The following is an 8,367-nucleotide window of genomic DNA, read 5'->3' as shown; positions in this document are numbered from 1 at the left end:
TCTTTATTAGTCTTGCTAGCAGTCTATCAATTTTGTTGATCTTTTCAAAAAACCAGCTCCTGGATTCATTAATTTTTTGAAGGGTTTTTTGTGTCTCTATTTCCTTCAGTTCTGCTCAGATTTTAGTTATTTCTAGCCTTCTGCTAGCTTTTGAATGTGTTTGCTCTTGCTTTTCTAGTTCTTTTAATTGTGATGTTAGGGTGTCAATTTTGGATCTTTCCTGCTTTCTCTTGTGGGCATTTAGTGCTATAAATTTCCCTCTACACATTGCTTTGAATGTGCCCCAGAGATTCTGGTATGTTGTGTCTTTGTTCTCACTGGTTTCAAAGAACATCTTTATTTCTGCCTTCATTTCATTATGTACCCAATAGTCATTCAGGAGCAGGTTGTTCAGTTTCCATGTAGTTGAGCAGTTTTGAGTGAGTTTCTTAATCCTGAGTTCTAGTTTGATTGCACTGTGGTCTGAGAGACAGTTTGTTATAATTTCTGTTGTTTTACATTTGCTGAGAAGAGCTTTACTTCCAACTATGTGGTCAATTTTGGAATAGGTGTGGTGTGGTGCTGAAAAAAATGTATATTCTGTTGATTTGGGGTGGAGAGTTCTGTAGATGTGTATTAGGTCCACTTTGTGCAGAGCTGAGTTCAATTCCTGGATATCCTTGTTAACTGTCTTGTTGATCTGTCTAATGGTGACAGTGAGGTGTTAAAATCTCCCATTATTATTGTGTGGGAGTTTAAGTCCCTTTGTAGGTCACTCAGGACTTGCTTTATGAATCTGGGTGCTCCTGTGTTGGGTGCATATATATTTAGGATAGTTAGCTCTTCTTGTTGAATTGATCCCTTTACCATTATGTAATGGCCTTCTTTGTCTCTTCTGATCTTTGTTGGTTTAAAGTCTATTTTATCAGAGACTAGGATTGCAACCCCTGCCTTTTTTTGTTTTCCATCTGCTTGATAGATGTTCCTCCATCCCTTTATTTTGAGTCTATGTGTGTCTCTGCACGTGAGATGGGTTTCCTGAATACAGCACACTGATGGGTCTTGACTCCTTATCCAGTTTGCCAGTCTGTGTCTTTTAATTGGAGCATTTAGCCCATTTACATTTAAAGTTAATATTGTTATGTGTGAATTTGATCCTGTCATTATGATGTTAGTTGGTTATTTTGCTCGTTAGTTGATGTAGTTTCTTCCTAGCCTCGATGGTCTTTACAATTTGGCATGTTTTTGCAGTGGCTGGTACTGGTTGTTCCTTTCCAGGTTTAGTGCTTCCTTCAGGAGCTCTTGTAGGGCAGGCCTGGTGGTGACAAAATCACTCAGCATTTGCTTGTCTGTAAACTATTTTATTTCTCCTTCACTTATGAAGCTTAGTTTGGCTGGATATGAAATTCCGGGTTGAAAATTCTTTTCTTTGAGAATGTTGAATATTGGCCCCCACTCTCTTCTGGCTTGTAGAGTTTCTGCCCAGAGGTCAGCTGTTAGTCTGATGGGCTTCCCTTTGTGGGTAACCCGACCTTTCTCTCTGGCTGCCCTTAACATTTTTTCCTTCATTTCAACTTTGGTGAATCTGACAATTATGTTTCTTGGAGTTGCTCTTCTCGAGGAGTATCTTTGTGGAGTGCTCTGTATTTCCTGAATCTGAATGCTGGCCTGCCTTGCTAGATTGGGGAAGTTCTCCTGGATAATATCTTGCAGAGTGTTTTCCAACTTGGTTCCATTCTCCCCATCATTTTCAGGTACACCAATCAGACGTAGGTTTGGTTTTTTCACATAGTCCCAAATTTCTTGGAGGCTTTGTTCATTCCTTTTTATTCTTTTTTCTCTAAACTTCCCTTCTCGCTTCATTTCATTCATTTCATCTTCCATCTCTGATACCCTTTCTTCCAGTTGATCGCATTGGCTACTGAGGCTTCTGCAATCTTCGCGTAGTTCTGGATACTTGGCTTTCAGCTCCATCAGCTGCTTTAAGCTCTTCTCTCCATTGGTTATTCTAGTTATCCATTTGTCTAATTTTTTTCAAAGGTTTTAACTTCTTTGCTATTGTTTTGAATTTCCTCCCGTAGCTCGGAGTAGTTTGATCATCTGAAGCCTTCTTCTCTCAACTCTTCAAAGTCATTCTCCATCCAGCTTTGTTCCGTTGCTGGTTAGGAACTGCGTTCCTTTGGAGGAGGAGAGGTGCTCTGCTTTTTAGAGTTCCCAGTTTTTCTGCTCTGTTTTTTCCCCATCTTTGTGGTTTTATTTACTTTTGGTCTTTGATGATGGTGATGTACAGATGGGTTTTTGGTGTGGATGTCCTTTCTGTTTGTTAGTTTTCCTTCTACCAGACAGGACCCTCAGCTGCAGGTCTGTTGGAGTTTGCTAGAGGTCCACTCCAGACCCTGTTTGGCTGGGTGTCAGCAGCGGTGGCTGCAGAACAGTGGATTTTCGTGAGACCCCAAATTCAGCTGTCTGATAATTCCTCTGGAGGTTTTGTCTCAGAGGAGTACCTGGCCGAGTGAGGTTTCAGTCTGTCCCTACTGCGGGGTGCCTCCCAGTTAGGCTGCTCAGGGGTCAGGGACCCACTTTAGGAGGCATTCTGTCCGTTCTCAGATCTCCAGCTGCGTGCTGGGAGAACCACTACTCTCTTCAAGGCTGTCAGTCAGACAGGGACATTTAAGTCTGCAGAGGTTCCTGCTGAATTTTTGTTTGTCTGTGCCCTGCCCCCAGAGGTGGAGCCTACAGAGGCAGGCAGGCCTCCTTGAGCTGTGGTGGGCTCCACCCAGTTCGAGCTTCCAGGCTACTTTGTTTACCTAAGCAAGCCTGGGCAATGGTGGGTGCCCCTCCCCCAGCCTAGCTGCTGCCTTGCAGTTTGATCTCAGACTGCTGTGCTAGCAATCAGCGAAACTCTGTGGGCATAGGACCCTCAGAGCCAGGTGCGGGACACAATATCCTGGTGTGCCGTTTTCCTGGCCCATTGGAAAAGTGCAGTATTAGGGTGGGACTGACCCAATTTTCCAGGTGCCGTCTGTTACCCCTTTCTTTGACTAGGAACTCCCTGACCCCTTGCGATTCCCGAGTGAGGCAATGCCTCGCCCTGCTTCGGCTCGCACGCAGTGTGCGGCACCGGCTGTCCTGCACCCACTGTTTGGCAGTCCCTAGTGAGATGAACCCGGTACCTTAAACGGAGATGCAGAAATCACCCATCTTCTGTGTCGCTCAGGCTGGGAGCTGCAGACCGGAGCTGTTCCTATTCGGCCATCTTGGCTCCACCCCTATTCATGGTGTTTTTAAGATAAATTCTTCATGTTGAGTTGTAATTGAATTTTTTTATAGTTCAGTGTTTGTTTGTGGATTTTGTTTAGAAAGTCTTACTTCACTCCTATATCACAAGGTGTTACACTATCTTTTCTTCCATTACATTTGTTGTCTGACTCTTCACTTGTGGACCTTTAATCTATTGAATATATTGTAATTTTAACATTGAATGTGGGATTAGATAAGGATCCAGTTTTCTTTTTTCTCCAGGTTGAGCCATTTGTGACAATCTCAGCTGCAAAGCCCCATTCATTCGTGTGGCCACCTAACCATTTATAATTTTAAAATGTAACACAAACAAACTGTAAACTAAGAGTGTAACAATAGCTTTGATATTAGTGTTGAAATGGAGAATACGACTTGGAATAAGTGGGAAAGAGCATCTGAGTTTATGGTCTAATCTGACCCCAGAAATCAAGGATTCTGTGAGCTACAATTTCTGATTCTATGATATAAGTAATCATTTGACTCTAATAAAATAATTTTGTCACCTTTCAAAAGGAATCTTGATTATATGCTAAATGATTGCATCCATATGGTTTTGGAATTGCTATTTAAAAGATAAAGCTTTCCTTTTTAAGCTCTCTCTGTGTTCCTTTCCCTCCTCACCCAAATATAATCTGATTTAGTTAAGAGTGGATGTGAATGGATTCTATTTCTTCAAAGAAATAAAAAAAAATCTCACTCATAATTACTATAATTATTATGTATGGAACGGAGAAAGAAGAGGAAAGGAATGTAATATGATGATAGGTTAAAAGGATCATGGGCTTTTAAGGTAGATGTCTTTGGGGTGTAAATCTTGGCTAAATAATTTTTAATGTACACATCTACTTCAATACCCAGTTTTCTCATCCCTACTGCATACATTTGTGGTGTTATTTTAATAAAAGGACAGACCTGTTAAGTTTCTAGCCAAATGTTTGGTAATATAATAGTCAATACATGTTAATCTTCCTTCTTTTGCTTTCTTAAATATAAAATTAGAAAGTCAATTTACAATTATAAATGCAATTTTCTTTATAAAGATAATGTTTTAACTGGCTTACATTTTATGTTTTTCAGACTTGCATCATTTATATTTTTAATTCATCGAAGATGAGAAAATTGATTAACACAAAATCTTTTCATGTCTTTTCTGATGAGACACTAGCTGAATCCAAGAAGAGAAGCCCTTGAAGAGCGTATTGAATTCTAGACAAGCATTCACACATTGGCTTCTTTGGTGCCAGGTAATTAGAATTTGTAATTTGGTCTTAAATTGCAGACTACCCAAAGGCCTTGATCAGTGGCCTTTTGACTGCCTTCACCCTGTTTGGAGGAAACAAACAAAACACAAATCAGCCTTTAAAAATATGCCCATTGATTTCTCCTCATATACAACCCCAGCAGATATATGCTTACATTGGGTATAATGTCAATAGATATCAAATACACCAGTTAAACACAGAGCTCCTCTAAACTACCAAGTATGTTATTATTATTATTATTTTAATTTTTAAAACATTTCTAACAGAAACATTGGCTGGGCAGCACTAATTGTGTCATTCCTATGTACTACCAACTTCTCACCAGTATTGAACTTGATCTTCAGAACTCTCCCCAGATAGGGCTATTTTTCCTTTGGCTCTATTGTTATTCCTTCCTGTTTTCCATCCTCTGTTTTTGATGCTTTTTATTTTGGTTAGCATGTTTCTGATCAGCATGAAAACTGCCCAGGAGCTTTTCTGTCTTGCAGACCTAGTTAATGAGATTGTTGCTGCCTTCAGATTCTATAAAGGACTTCTTCAATATTGGGTGAGATTAAAGTCAAAATCAAGAGAATTTATATTTCAGTCGACTCTATGTAAGTCTGTTAAAAAAGTCATGGACTCAGGGTCAAACCTCAGAGCCTCACTCTACAGATTATTAATTATATGACTGTATTTCTCAGTCTCATCTATAAAACCAGGTTAGCAAAAACTGCCTGCCTACTTCAAAAGGCACATATAAAAACTAAACTAAAAGCCATACAAAACAAAGTGGATAGCTCATTTGCTTTACTTGGAATGACAGTTCAACATAGTATTTTAAATTCCTGTCTTTTAAAACAGTGATTTCACACATATTGGCTCATTAAATTCTTCTTATTATCAAGAGTTGTTTAATACATTTGAGAACACAAAACAATGGCCTTTTCTGTCCCTTTTTTAGATAGTAATTATTCTTTAGTAAAGTCGGGTTGTTTTAATTGAAAATGAATTTAGGTTTTTAATCAGGATTAGCACAAGTCGATGTGTTCTCTGTTGTCTAAAGTTAAACTAGTATCGCTATATTTCAATGATTGCTAGAATAAAGAAATAAAAATTCAAGACATTTTGAGTAAAGCTTTATAAATTATATAAATGCATAATTATATTTGCATAGGTAATAAAATTTTTTTTCTATTTTTGGTAAGCAATAAGTTAATATATTATGTAAGAATGAAAATGATTCAAATATTTGCCTGATTCTAATCTTAGATTAAAGAATGAAGAAAGGATCAAATTGAGACAGCCAGGTGGGAAGAGTTCCCTGGCAAAACTCCACTCTGCCTGAGCATTGAGGTGGAGCCACAGAAGCCCGGGTCATTTGCAACAGGGAGGAGCCTGGCCCTTCCTCTTCCTGTGTGGAATCTGGGATTTAATCTGTGAGGAGGGAAGACCAAGGACAGGAAGCACAGGCTCTCACTTCACTAAGCATCTCTGTTTCCCCTTTTTTTGTTTATGCCTAATAAATCCCATTTTTCTCACTCTTCACATAGTCTTCAAGCCTAAATTTTCATGACTGTGGAACAAGGACCCCACCTTTAGCTGAACTAAGGAAAAGTCTTGCAACAAAATTCTTTGCTAAAAATACATGAGGTTGCCTTCTTCTTAATCAATCTAAAAAGAAATATATTTCAATGGTTAATGTTTTAGTAATTCAAAAATTATCAAGCATTTGTTCACAACCATAAGTTGTGCATTGTTTTATATTCCTACTTAATAATAGTCCATACTTGTCCTAGACTGCTGATGTTGATCTTTGTGGCTCATTGCATTGATTATAAGCAGTGTTTTGGGTGTGTGTGTCAAATGTAGGGGTTTTTGGCATGGCTGCTGGTAGTATGTATCCAGTATCCTGTATTAATTCTAATATTTGCATCTTGAACATATTTACAAGTTGCTAAAATAGCAAAGCTTCAAGATGAGCCTGGCTGATATGGCAAAACCCCGTCTCTACTAAAAATACAAAAATTAGCCTGGTGTGGTGGTGCATGCCTGTAATCCCAGCTACTTGGAAGTCTGAGGCAGGAGAATCTGTTGAACCCAGAAGGCGGAGGTTGCAGTGGGCCGAGATTGCACCACTGCACTCCAGCCTCGGTGATAGAGCGAGACTCTGTCTCAAAAATAAAATAAAATAAAATAAATAAAAATAGCAAAGCTATGTACGGTTTCTCTGAGTTTTGTAATTTATCATTGCTAACTGCAGAAATTTATTATGTGATACACATAAGTGAATTTGGATTGGGTTTAATTTTATATTTTTGAATATAATTCTTCAAGATAAATTTTATCTTAGACCTCAAGAAATAAAAATAAATTAGATATACAAACACAAATGTATGAAGTCCTTGCCTAATTTAAAACATTAACTTGGGATAAGTTAAAGGTATACGTTGCAATTCCAGGAGTAACCAGTAAAAATAATACAATAATATTTATTATATCTAGAAATCTAATAGAGTAGTTAAAATAAAACATTAAAAAGTTTTATTAATCCCCAAAAAGACAGAAAAGTTGGGACACACACCGCACACACATACACATAAACACAAAGAGACAGATACAAAAACAATAGCAGTTAGAAGACCTAAATAAAATCATCATCATAATTATACCAGGAAAAGATTGCTAAACAGAATTTTAAAAGGATCGATTTTATCCTGTCTATAACAGATGCATGTTAGAAACAAAAAGATTGAAGCAAAAGGATGAAAGAAGATATACTAAGCAAACAACAGTAAGTTAAAGTTAGATGACAATACTAATATTGGAAAAAACTCAACTTCAAGATGACGAGGACTATGAAAGAAGGATATTGTATAATGATAAAAGGATGGATATATTTTAAAAGTATAATAGTTGTTATAAATATATGAGCTCAATAAAAGATGATTATCAAATGTAATGAAGCAAAAACTGTCAGAATTAAAGAGAGATGTATAGAAATTCACAATTAATTATAGTTGTTGACTTTAACTTCTCTCACTCAATAATGAATACATTACCAAAGAACGAATAACGATATGAAAGATGAAAATGACACTACCAACTCCTTTAACCTAGTTATTTATAGAACATAGCACCCAACAACTGCAGAATGAATATTTTTTCCAATCTCATGTAGAAAGTTCATCAAGATAGACCATATTATGGGCTATAAACAAATCTCAATAAATTTCAAAACAAAATGTTTTCTGACCACAATAAACTTCTTATAATAGGAAACATAACCTTAAAAATGTTTTGAAAAGAACCAAACATTTAGACATTAACTCATTTCTAAAGAACTTATGAGCAATTAGCAAGTATTCTTTAACCAAATAATAATAATAAAAGTGCAACACATCAAAATTAGTGGAATACAGTTAAAGCAGTGCTTTATTTCAGAACATGTGACTTTAAATTCTTATATTAGAAAGCATAATAACCTAAAGATACAAACTTTCATCTTTGGAAAGTACGAAAAATATCAAACTCAAGAAAAAAGTAATGAACAAAAAAATAGAAATAACATGCTATAGAAAAATCAATAAAAAAGGTAATTCTTTGAAAATTTAAAAAGTATATATAAAAGTCTAGCTAGACAGTTCAAGATAAAAAAAAGAGAGAATACAAGTTACCAATACTGGGAATGAAGATAGGGACACTATTTCATACTCTGTAGAGATTAAAAATTAAATAAATACTATAAATAAATTTATGCCAATTATTTTCTCAACTTAAATGAACAATAGCTGAGAAAACACAATTACCAAAATAAATACAATAATGAATAGAAAATATAAGTAAT

At 36.5% G+C, this 8,367-nt stretch overlaps 1 long non-coding RNA gene across 3 annotated transcripts in view; it reads left to right on the top strand.

Moving 5' to 3' along the window:
• The window catches only part of LOC116485185 (uncharacterized), a 50,901-nt gene extending 44,833 nt beyond the window's left edge, over positions 1-6,068 (top strand). For all 3 annotated transcript variants that reach the window (XR_004252810.2, XR_009210256.1, XR_009210255.1), the window contains 3 exons: positions 4,357-4,523; positions 5,030-5,088; positions 5,793-6,068. This is a non-coding gene — a long non-coding RNA (uncharacterized LOC116485185). The remainder of the gene's footprint in view (positions 1-4,356; positions 4,524-5,029; positions 5,089-5,792) is intronic.
• The last annotated feature ends 2,299 nt before the right edge of the window (positions 6,069-8,367 follow it).

Source organism: Hylobates moloch, unplaced genomic scaffold (assembly GCF_009828535.3).
Source record: "Hylobates moloch isolate HMO894 unplaced genomic scaffold, HMol_V3 SCAFFOLD_16, whole genome shotgun sequence".
Lineage (NCBI taxonomy): Eukaryota > Metazoa > Chordata > Mammalia > Primates > Hylobatidae > Hylobates > Hylobates moloch.
This window is presented reverse-complemented; position numbering and strand designations above follow the sequence as displayed.